The sequence below is a fragment of the Cynocephalus volans genome, chromosome 9 (assembly GCF_027409185.1).
Source record: "Cynocephalus volans isolate mCynVol1 chromosome 9, mCynVol1.pri, whole genome shotgun sequence".
Lineage (NCBI taxonomy): Eukaryota > Metazoa > Chordata > Mammalia > Dermoptera > Cynocephalidae > Cynocephalus > Cynocephalus volans.
The window spans coordinates 88946667-88960156 of record NC_084468.1 but is presented as its reverse complement, the minus strand read 5'-3'; positions in this window follow the sequence as shown (position 1 = coordinate 88960156).

The window sequence follows — 13490 nt, the reverse complement described above, 5'->3', positions numbered from 1 at the left end:
CCTGCACGGGAAGTGAAAGCTCAACAGAGATCACACACCCTGTGGTACATGATCGAGCAGCCCAGCAGAGTCCAAGCTGACCAGAAAGGTGGCTCCCCGGAGAGGCCCAAGACCCGAGGCAACCATACACACAAGGCACTAGAGGCCAACAGAGCAGTCACGGAGGTAGCCATACCAAATTGGCAACCACAGCAACATCTTAGTCAGTCAATAGTCTCAAACTGGTGGACTGTGAAACCCCCTGCCACATTGAATAAACATAAAAAAAAAGATACCAGAAATACAAAAAATCAAGAAAGTACACCACCAAAAGTTACTAAATCTCAAACTCTACATCCTATAGAACAAGAAGCCCTTGAAATGACTGACAAGGAATTTCGAGTGATAATTCTAAGGAAACTGAATGAGATACAAGAAAACTCAGCTAGACATTATGATGAAATGAGGAAAAGTATACAGGATCTGAAAGAGGAAATCAATGTCCTGAAAAAAAATGTAGCAGAACTTGATGAACTGAAGAAGTTATTCAGCAAAATAAAAAACACAACAGAGAGTTTAACCAGCAGGCTTGTTGAAGTTGAAGAGTGAACCTCTGAACTTGAAGATGGGCTGTTTGAAATAACACAAGCAGACAAAAAGAAAGAATAAAGAATCAAAGACATTGAAGAAAATCTGAGAGAGATATCAGACAACCTTAAGCCCTCAAGTATCCGAGTCATGGGTATTCCAGGAGGGGAGGAAAATGGAGATTGCATTGAAAACATATTCAACAAAATAGTGGCAGAAAATTTCCCAGGTATAGGAAAAGTCACAGATCTTCAGATCCAGGAAGCTCAACGATCTCCAAACGTATTCAACCCAAAAAGGCCTTCTCCAAGACATGTCATAGTCAAATTGGCAAAACTCAGAGACAAAGAGAGAATCTTAAAAGCTGCAAGAGAGAAGTGTAAAAACACCTATAAGGGAGCCCCAATCAGGCTAACATCAGACTTTTCATCACAAACCCTAAAAGCTAGAAAAGAATGGGATGATATTTTCAAAATACTAAAAGACAAAGATTGCCAGCCAAGAATACTCTACCCTGCAAGGCTATCTTTCTGAAATTAAGGGCAAATAGTATATTTCTCAGACAAACAAAAACTGTGGGAGTTCACTACCACACGACCACCCTTACAAGAAGTCCTCAAGGGAGTACTGGGTTTGGTTCCTGAAAAATAACTACCACTGCCATAAAAACACAAGAAAAATCAAAACTCACTAGAATAATAAAAATGGCATTCATGAAGAGAAAACAAGCAAACAAAAACACTAACACTATCTACAGCCTAAGGAACCAACAAACACAGAAACCAAACAGTAAATCAGAAAGCAAGGAACAAAAGACACCTAAGGCAACCAAACAACCAATAAAATGCTAGGAATAAATCAACACCTTTCAATAACAACTCTTAATGTAAAAGGCTTAAATTCCCCAATTAAAAGACACAGACTGGCTGACTGAATCAAAAAGGAGGATCCAACTATATGCTGCCTACAAGAAACCCACCTCACCCATGAAGATTCACATAGACTAAGAGTGAAAGGATGGAAAAAGATTTACCATGCAAACAGAAAGGAAAAACGAGCTGGAGTAGCTATTCTTATATCTGACAAAATAGACTTTAAACTAAAAACCATAAAAAGAGACAATGAGGGACACTTCTTAATGATAAAAGGACTGATCCATCAAGAAGACAAAACAATCATAAATATGTATGCAGCCAATGTTGGAGCAGCCAGATTTATAAAACAAACTCTATTAGACCTAGAGAAGCAAATAGACACTAATACCATAATAGCAGGGGACCTGAACACCCCACTGTCAATATTGGACAGATCATCTAGGCAAAGAATCAGCAGAGAAACACAAGATCTCAACAAGACTCTAGACCAATTGGAATTGGCAGATATCTACAGAACATTCCATCCAACAACCTCAGAATATTCATTCTTCTCATCAGCACATGGATCATTCTCCAGGATAGATCACATATCAGGTCCCAAATCAAGTCTCAATAAATTCAAAAAAATTGGAATTATCTCATGTATCTTCTCAGACCACAATAGATAAAAACTAGAAATTAATAACAAACGAAACTCTGGAAACTATACAAACACATGGAAATTAAACAGCATTCTACTTAATGATATATGGGTCCAAGAAGAAATCAAGCAGGAAATCAAAAAATTTATTGAAACTAATGAAAACAATGATACATCATACCAAAACCTGTGGGATACTGCAAAAGCAGTATTGAGGAGGAAATTTATTGCATTAAACGCTCACTTCAGAAGACTGGAAAGATGGCAAGTGAACAACCTAACACTTCACCTTAAAGAACTAGAAAAACAAGAACAATCCAAACCTAAAGTTAGCAGACGGAAAGAAATCATTAAGATCAGAGTAGAACTGAACGAAATTGAAAACCAAAAAACAATTCAAAAAATCAACGAATCAAAAAGTTGGTTTTTTGAAAAGATAAATAAAATTGACAAAAGATTACAATGGCTAACAAAAAAAAGGAGAGAGAAGACTCAAATAACAAAAATTAGAAATGAAAAAGGCGATATTACAACTGATTCATCTGAAATACAAGGAATCATTTGAGACTATTCTGAACAACTATAGGCCAACAAATTTGAAAATCTGGAGGAAATGGATAAATTTCTGGACACACACAAGCTCCCAAAACTGAACCGTGAAGACGTAGAAAATTTGAACAGACCAATAACAATAAAGGAGATTGAAGCTGTTATCAGAAGGCTCCCAACAAAGAAAAGCCCAGGACCAGATGGATTCACAGCAGAATTTTACCAAACATTCAAAGAGGAATTGACACCGATTCTTTACATACTATTCCAAAGGATTGAAACGGACGCAAATCTCCCAAACTCATTCTATGAAGCAAACATCATCCTGATACCAAAACCAGGTAAAGATATAACCAAAAAAGAAAACTACAGGCCAATATCCTTGATGAATATAGATGCAAAAATCCTCACTAAAATACTAGCAAACAGAATACAGCAACACATACGTAAAATTATTCACCACGATCAAGTGGGATTCATACCAGGGATGCAAAGTTGGTTCAACATACGCAAATCAGATATTACAACTGATTCATCTGAAATACAAGGAATCATTCGAGACTACTATAAACAACTATACACCAACAAATTTGAAAATCTGGAGGAAATGGATAAATTTCTGGACACACACAAGCTCCCAAAAATGAACCGTGAAGACGTAGAAAATTTGAACAGACCAATAACAATAAAGGAGATTGAAGCTGTTATCAGAAGGCTCCCAACAAAGAAAAGCCCAGGACCAAATGGATTCACAGCAGAATTTTACCAAACATTCAAACAGGAATTGACACTGATTCTTTACAAACTATTCCAAAAGATTGAAACGGACGCAACTCTCCCAAACTCATTCGATGAAGCAAACATCATCCTGATACCAAAACCAGGTAAAGATATAACCAAAAAAGAAAACTACAGGCCAATATCCTTGATGAATATAGATGCAAAAATCCTCACTAAAATACTAGCAAACAGAATACAGCAACACATACGTAAAATTATTCATTACGATCAAGTGGGATTCATCCCAGGGATGCAAGGTTGGTTCAACATACGCAAATCAATAAATGTGATACACCATATTAATAAACTCAAACACAAGGACCATATGATCATATCTATAGATGCTGAAAAAGCATTTGATAAAGTTCAGCACTCATTCATGACAAAGACCCTCTATAAGTTAGGTACAGAGGGAAAGTATCTCAACATAATTAAAGCCATATATGCCAAACCCACAGCCAATATCATCCTGAATGGGGAAAAGCTGAAAGCTTTTCCTTTAAGAACAGGAACTAGACAAGGATGCCCACTCTCACCACTCCTATTCAACATAGTGTTGGAAATACTAGCCAGAGCAATCAGAGAAGAGAAGGAAATAAAGGGCATTCAGATTGGAAAAGATGAAGTCAAACTGTCCCTGTTTGCACATGACATGATCCTATATATCGAACAGCCTAAAACCTCTACAAAAAACTGTTGGAATTGATAAATGATTTCAGCACAGTAGCAGGATACAAAATCAACACACAAAAATCAGTAGCATTTCTTTTCTCCAATAGTGAACATGCAGAACGAGAAATCAAGAAAGCCTGCCCATTTACAATAGCCACCAAAAAAATAAAATACTTAGGAATTGAGTTAACCAAGGAGGTGAAAAATCTCTATAATGAGAACTACAAACCACTGCTGAGAGAAATTAGAGAGGATACAAGAAGATGGAAAGATATCCCATGCTCTTGGATTGGAAGAATCAACATAGTGAAAATGTCCATACTACCCAAAGTGATATACAAATTCAATGCAATCCCCATCAAAATTCCAAAGACATTTTTCTCAGAAATGGAAAAATCTATCCAGACATTTATATGGAATAATAAAAGACCATGCATAGCCAAAGCAATGCTGAGCAAAAAAATTAAAGCTGGAGGCATAACACTACCTGACTTTAAGCTATACTACAAAGCTATAATAACCAAAACAGTATGGTACTGGCATAAAAACAGACACACTGACCAATGGAATAGAATAGAGAATCCAGAAATAAACCCACACACTTACTGCCATCTGATCTTTGACAAAGGCACCAAGCCTATTCACTGGGGAAGGGACTGCCTCTTCAGCAAATGGTGCTGGGATAACTGCATATCCATATGCAGGAGAATGAAACTAGATCCATACCTCTCACCATATACTAAAATCAACTCAAAATGGATTAAGGATTCAAATACACACCCTGAAACAATAAAACTTCTTAAAGAAAACATAGGAGAAACACTTTAGGAAATAGGACTGGACACAGACTTCATGAATATGACCCCAAAAGCACGGGCAACCAAAGGAAAAATAAACAAATGCGATTACATCAAGCTAAAAAGCTTCTGCACAGCAAAAGAAACAATTAAAAGAGTTAAGAGACAACCAACAGAGTGGGAGAAAATATTTGCAAAATATACATCTGACAAAGGATTAATATCCAGAATATATAAGGAACTCAAACAACTTTACAAGAAGAAAACAAGCAACCCAATTAAAAAATGGGCAAAAGAGCTAAGTAGGCATTTCTCTAAGGAAGATATCCAAATGGCCATCAGACATATGAAAAAATGCTCAACATCACTCAGCATCCGGGAAATGCAAATCAAAACCACACTGAGATACCATCTCACCCCAGTTAGGATGGCTAAAATCCAAAAGACTCTGAACGATAAATGCTGGCGAGGTTGCGGAGAAAAAGGAACTCTCATACATTGTTGGTGGGACTGCAAAATGGTGCAGCCTCTATGGAAAATGGTATGGAGGTTCCTCAAACAATCGCAGATAGATCTGCCATACGACCCAGCTATCCCACTGTTGGGAATATACCCAGAGGAATGGAAATCATCAAGTCGAAGGTATACCTGTTTCCCAATGTTCATCGCAGCACTCTTTACAATAGCCAAGAGTTGGAACCAGCCCAAATGTCCATCATCAGATGAGTGGATATGGAAAATTTGGTACATCTACACAATGGAATACTACTCAGCTATAAAAACGAATGAAATACTGCCATTTGCAACAACATGGATGGACCTTGAGAGAATTATATTAAGTGAAACAAGTCAGGCACAGAAAGAGAAATACCACATGTTCTCACTTATTGGTGGGAGCTAAAAATTAATATATAAATTCACACACACACACACACACACACACACACACAAAACGGTGGGGGGAAGAAGATATAACAACCACAATTACTTGAAGTTGATACGACAAGCAAACAGAAAGGACATTGTTGGGGGGGAGAGGAGGAGGGAGGAGGGAGGGAGGTTTTGGTGATGGGGAGCAATAATCAGCCACAATGTATATCGACAAAATAAAATTTAAAAAAAAATTTGGAATCTAATATGAATTCTTTTTTCTGTAAGGTGTAATAATTTTGAATAAAATCTAAATAATGCTAAGATTATTTGTATAGTAGTAAAACGAAAGTGAAAGTTTCTAAGAAAAATCAGAAGATGACTACTGCACTCTAGATTATGTATTTATTCATGTAGGTTTTCTTTGTTTTCCTTTTATGCCTACTGTCGAACATCGGTAAATTATTTTATTTTGTCAGTATTTTCAAAACACGAAGCTAACAATCTTTGACATAAAGAAATAGATTATCTGTAACACGTAAATTTGTTTTTATTTTTATTTATTTACTTTTTATCTTTTTTTTTCTTTTCTGTCAAGCACCTGGCTTTTTTTTTTATTGAAAAATATTGATTGTACGTATTTATGGGGTACAGACTTATATTTCAACACATGTATACAATGCGTGATGTATACAGGTAATTGTGGTAATTAGCATATTCATCATTGCAAAACTTAATCATTGCGATGTTGACATTTGATTTCCTCTCTTCTAGCCATTTGTTAACATGCAGTAAATTGTTGTTAATTATAGATGCCTAGCTTGGCTGTGCACCAATCAAACTTATTTTTCCTCTCTAGCTATAATTTTGTGTCCATTAACCAACATCTCACTCTCCTCCTTCCCTTCTCCCCTTTCTAAACTCTAGTAACCACAGTTCTACTCTCTCTTTCTGAAAGTTCAATTTATTTTTATTTATTTTAGATCCCACATATGAGTGAGAACATGCAGTATTTCTCTTTAAATTTGTCTTTAAATAAGGAGATTCAGGAAATGATGTACTGAGAGAGAAGAACTTCCAGAACAATGGAGCAAGGACCCCCCCAAAACTCATTCTTTCGTAAGAGCAACAAGGACACTGGCAGAAAATATCAAAATCAAGTTGTTAGAACTCTAAAAATTGAATAAAGGCTTGCAACAATCTGAGGAGTATTTATTCAAGCATTTATTAGTAAGAACAGTGAGATTCGTGATTTTTAATTTGCCCCCTGCATACCCCTCTCTCTAGCTTCCCAGTTGTGAGCTTGCTGGTTTTCAACAGTTCAGAGAATTGCCACTATGTGACCCATCTGTTGGCTTGCTCACCAGCCTCCAGTCCAGCAGTAGCAATGGGCAGTTAGATAACATCAAGCCTAGCTGGTGCAGGCAGATACCCTTTGAGATTCCTTCCATCCTCTCCTTCATAAGCCTACATGATGTTGCCTGTGGGAGACTGCCATTGTAAGGAACAGTGATAGGAAAGAAATATAGTTCTTAACACCAGAGCTTTTCTATCTTGATGGGTATCTTCCTCCTCTCCAAATAAAATAAAGGCCCTGGGCTTATATCCCTCCTCTGAGGAGTTCATCACTAGCTTAGCTCTCTAACACTCCTTCCTTACAGAGAGAAAACAGGACATTTTAAGTTTGAAGACACTATTAAAAAATACCATGAAGTGAAAATACCCTATACTAGATGAACAAATACAGATGGACCAAAGAGAGAATTTAACATAAGCAAACAACATTTTCTCTGAGAAATAAGGATTGTGGCAAACATACAACATATAGGCTGGCTCATGTGAGAACATTTCCAACCAGATTTTGCCTTGCCTTCTTCTACTATAGAGTCTGGTGAACCCCAAATCTGCCATCAAGACAGCCTCAAAGCTCAAGCTGGAGATACGCCACTATTGTAAATGATGAAATAGACAGAAGCAGAAGACCTCTGAGGATTTCTGGGAAAGCTTTTGCTTGCCTGACAAAGGTCTTGCTTCTAGCCTTCCTCCTCCTTGCTTCCCTTCTTCCTGCTACCTGCTACAAGATGGCTGGAGGGCAGTTACTACTCAGCTATAATAAGGGAAAGACATGAGAAGAAAAGACCTCAACCCTAACACTTTGAACTATTGAACCAGGGCCAGCAACCACTTCCAAACCTCTTGCTATTTGTGAAAAGTAAACAGGCTAATGTGTTTAAGCCACTACTTAGTCAGATTTTCTGATACTCACAGGATACCTAACTGGTACAGATAGGAACTGGACATATGAAGCAGAGAAAGCCATTTATATGATTTAACTGGAAACACTGAGTTTGAAAAATATGATAGCTTAAATAAAGAACTCAATAGGGGGGTTAAGTAGCTGAATGGATACAATGGAAGATAAATTGTAGAGCTGAAAGATGAGGTTCAAGGCCTTTTCCAGAAGGCATCAGAAAGAGATAAAATGATGAACATATAATAAAATTAAGACTTATGGAAAATAGAGGTAGTAGCACCAATATCTGAATAAGAGGTATTTCAGATGGAGAAACAAACAATAGAGAGGAAATAATTTTAAAAAATAATCACTAATATTTTCTCAAATTAAGGAAAGATATTCATGCAATCAACTGAAAGATTTCATGCAGTATGAAACAAAATAGATAAATGAAAATTTACATTATTGTCTATAATGGTGAATTACAAAAAGATCCAAGACTGAGGGCAAATTTCGAATAGCTTCCAGAGACTCAAAACAGATTTCCTCAGTCTAACAAGAACTGCCTCTTGTCATTGGTCAGTAGCAATGCTGGATAATGGAATACTATTTTTAGAGTGCTGAATAAAAAAATATTTGAGTCTAGAATTTTCCTAGTTAGATTATCCCTTGAGCACATAAAAAAGATCCTTACATGTACAGTTCTTCAGAAGGCTTACTACACAATGCTTCTTTCTGAAAATACTCTAGGAGTGTCAGAAAACTATGGACTATGGAACAAAACTGGTCCACCAGTGTTTTTGTAAATAAAGTTTTATTGGGACACAGTTCTGCTCATTCATTTACATATTACATATAAGGCTTATATATTTATATATTCATATTATATAAATCTACATATGACTTCTTTCCTGCTACAATGACAGATTTGAGTATTTGTGACAGTAACTATACATGGCCCAAAAGCCTAAAATATTTACTATCTGGCCCTTTACAGAAAAAGTTTGTCAACTCCTGCTCTAGGATAAAGTACTTAAGAAAAGAAATAAATCTAAGATACTTTGAGATAAGAAATGTTTGGATAAGTAAGTATCTTGGCAAAGTTTACTGTTTAAATAATAAAAGACTAAGGGGCTTTCCAGTTAATTCAGTTGGTTAGAGTGCAGCCTTGTAACACCAATGTCAAGGGTTCAGATCACCATACCGGCCAGCTGCCAAACAAACAAACAAACAAACAAACAAAAACAAAATGCTAAATAATAAAGGATCAAAACAAGCTAAAATATATCTAAAAGAATCCAGAGCTAAAGTATTTTATGTGAGGACCACATGAGTGGGAGGAAAGAGCAGAGGAAGTGGGTTTATGCTAAAGTATTTGGCTTGTTCAGGCAGCACTGTGGCATATGGATATTCAGGTTTGTGCTGAACAGAGGGTCACATCTGAGGCAGTGCCATTCACATTATAGATGCATCTTAGAGGGAAAGTGGGCCTGAGCTCTGACCCTCACATCACTGCCTTCCTCATGGAATGGGGGGGGTGGGAGAAGCATGGAGCTGAATATGCTTCCCTGCTGTGGTGCCTGAGCTGCTGAGAGGGAGCAGAGAGGGCACGTAGCTAGGTAGGGCTGCTGCCTGCCAGGGCTCTGCAAAACCCTTCAGACTAAGATACGACATGGTAGTTGTCAAGTGATAGTTACTTCTGTGCTTTTTTCTGAATTGAGTTAATTATTCAGAATCAAAGTAATGTCCAATATCCTGGAGTCAGAGGTGGGCATGCTAAGGTATTACCTTCCAGTTAAGGAAGATCTGTTCCAGCAGTGACTTTGCTTAGCAAAGTCTTAGTATGGATGGCAGTGAATGAAAGAAAACTCTTGGGATAATTTTAAGACAGTCTTTAATATTGTCTTATATGCAAAAATTTCTGCCTCACTAAAAATAAAACTTAATGAAATGTACTAAATATCAATGATTTTGGAAATGGAATTTTGATTAACTTGTTCAGAACCAAATTTGTCATAAAAAGAGCTGTCAGCTATGACACAAAGACAATGAAACTGTGCATAGAGTCACAGAGAAATTCAGTATTACATATTTTGCATGTAAGTTAACTAATTATGAACAGAGAAACTATAACCCCACGAGCCTTTATTACACGACTGGCTTGTATGAAGTATTGGCAGAGTTCTTGCATAAAGTTTATTCTGTTCTACTTAACTTTTTGTCATTAGGTTGCAAATTATTGGATATGATGTAGTTTTGAACCAGAGAGCAAGAACTGAATACTTTCCCTGTTTCTATGATTAAAAAACATATTTAAAAAAGGAATGAGAACACACAATGGGCAACATGTGATTGAAGAATAATTACTAATTTCCAGTAACAATAACCACCTACTTTCAATGATGTATTTTAGTGCTAAAACCTAGTCATACAGAACGCCTGTTCTGTTTTTTGGAGCCTGTGAAACAAAAGTCATTCTAAACAGTATTCACTAAGATTGATCACCACTTTGGTCCTTCCCAGTATCGTCCAATGTCTGAGAATGTTCACATGGCAGAATTGCAAAATTTCCACCACTCTGTTGCACCTGTCCTGGTAATGGAGGAGAAAGATAACATTCAGGGTATAGTTACATTATAATAGTATCCCATTCATCTGCAAATGGTTCCCACAATCAAATAATTAAACCTCCAAGTACTCTAATGTCAAGAAAATTTATAGTTAGGGAAATGGGGAAAACTGGTTTTGTGACTTTACGAAGGATATTTAACTAGAAGCCAGATCAAATTATTCCTATGGCCATTGGTTAACATAATGGAAATGGCAAAAGAAAAGATATTATCTGTAGATTTCTGAGAAGAATTTGGAAGCCAAATCTATGTTAGACTCAGCTATATAGTCAACATCTTGTGTCCAGTAATGAGTTAGAGTAAGCCTAGGGAAATGGTAGGACAGGAGAGAGGAAATAGAAAGATTGGCTGGTGAGGGAAAAGCATCCACTGTATTAAACCAAAGCCAAAGTAGAATAGTGAAGATAGGAGAAATGAGGCCTTCTTTGTTATATGACTGACATTTCATGTTGCTCACTGGAGGGAACAGCAGGAAGTCTTGTGATTACTGGTTAATATTGCTGAGGGTCATTTAAAAAAAGGTAACTTTAAGTGCTGCACATTTACTTGGCATTTGGCTGAGGATAAATTTCTAACTTAGTGCTGGTTACCTCATTGCTTTAGACTGAATGCTTTTGTCACCCCCAAACCCAAATGCTGAAATCCCAACCCCCAGTATGATGGGATTAGGAGATGTGGCTTTTGGGAGGTAATTAGATCATGAAGGTGGAGCTCTCATGAGTGGGATTAATGACCTTATAAAAGAGACCCCATAGATCTCCCTTGTTCCTTCCACCACGTGAGGACACAGTGAGAAGACAGCCATCTGTGAATCAGAAAATGAACCCTCACTATACACTGAATCTGCTGGCACATTGATCTTGAACTTCCCAGCCTCTAGAATGGTAAGAAATAAGTTTCTGTTGTTTATAGCCACGCAGACCGTGGTGTTTTGCTATAGCAGCCTGAACAGAATAAGGCACTCATTCTAGTAAACAATATCAGCATTTACTAAGAGTTGGAAACAATTAGTATGAGTTCTATGCCTTTTTAAAAAAATAAATACATGTTATGCATTTTTTATCTGTCATTTGAAAAATATTAACTGAGAACCTACTATGTGTTAGGCATTCTGCTTGGTGAACAAGTTAATTTGCTGTTCAGGATGAGGTCACTGTCTTTAAGGAGCTAACATTTTAGTAGTGGAGACAGGGAAATGAATAGGCAATTACAATATGGTATATGGTTATAGGATATTATGGGAGCCTATAGGAGTGGCACTTGATTCAATTCTGGAGATCAAGGAAGAATTCCTGGAAAAGTGCTATTTTTAGCTAAGATCTGAGCATGCATAAGATTAGCCAGGCCAGTTGGAGTGGGTGGAGAGTGTATTCCAGACAGAGAAAACTGCATGTGCAAGGCTCAGGGGCTAGAATAACTGTGGTGCATCCAAGGATCTATGAGAAGTTTATTATAGCTGAAGAACAGAATACTAAGTTGGGGGAAGCAAAGAAAGATTTTAGATTATTAAGAACTACTTTATAATTGATGCTAAGGAGTTTCAATTTTATGACAAAGTTCTTGCAAGCCACTGGAGGATTTATTTTTATTTTTTAAAATTTACTTATTTATCTATCTATCTATCTATCTATCTATCTATCTATCTATCTATCTATCTATCTATCTATCTATTTATTTATTTATCATTTGTGGCTGGTTGGTTCAGGTATCTGAACCTTCAACCTTGACATTACCACAACACTGTGCTCTAACTAACTGAGTTAACCAGCCAGCCCCTATTTATCATTATTGTTTTTAACATTCTAAGATGTAGAGCTGTTGGGAGAAGAGAGGGGGAGGGGGAGGGAGGATAGGGTGAGAGGAAGAGGAAGGAGGGAGAGGGGCCATGGTCAAAGCCCACGGCAGCCCCCTTATTATGGCCGGAGAGCCTGGGGTGCTTCTGGCTGTGGCTCTGTGGTCTTCACTGGGCTGGGTGTGGATGTCAGGGGGGAAGGGTTGAGGCCCTCAGCCCTCCCCCAACCCTGGCTAGGGACCCCGGGGGGCTTCCAGTCTTTCTAGATTTTATGGGTGTTCTTTGGTGGTGTTATACCTTTACTGGTTAATATCAGAATTTTGTCTCTGATCTGTGGGTTTTTTGTTTTTTCTTTCAGTTCTCTATTGGATTATTCACTATTCCCACCAATTAAGCCCTGCACTCAAACCAATTTGTTCTCCTTTGGTTACTTCTAAACTGGGGGAACTTCCTGTGGGAACCAGCACTTGGGCCCTGTGGTTGAGCTAAACTGCTGATTTGCTGCTGATTCTCTGAGGAAGGCTTTTTGTGCAGCTCAGGTTTTAATGTTGACCTTGTAAGCACTTCTGGGTCTTGTGAAGTCTGGTACACCCAGGTTATGTGGAAACTCTGGTCTGGGCCTGAGTCTTTTCAGCAATCTGCAGCCCCTGCAGTTCTATATTCTTACCAGTCTCCACTGAGTGTTCCTGTGCTGACTGGAGGGCAGATCAGCTGTCCATGCCCCAATGTTCCCCTGATGGGCCTGTCTTCCCTAACCCCCTACATTCTAAACCCTTCCCATGAGTCAGGCTGTGTGCCAGTCCCTTGAGATGACTCGCCAGCCTTTGAATTATTTTTTTCAGTTGTTTGTGGCCTCTCACTCCTATGTGGGTCCACAGGAACACTGGTAGGGGTCTTGCTGGCCTGGGGGTCACCAAGGCCCTCTTCTCCCCTGCGGCCTCCAAGCAACTTCATTCAAAGGACACAGTTGCAGCTTTTGCCAGCTCCTGATCCTTGTGCGCACCAGCTCCAGCCTGAAATAGCCAAGCTTCGAAACGGTGGGAATGATTCTCTCTTTCTCTTGTTGCGGCTTCTCCCACCTT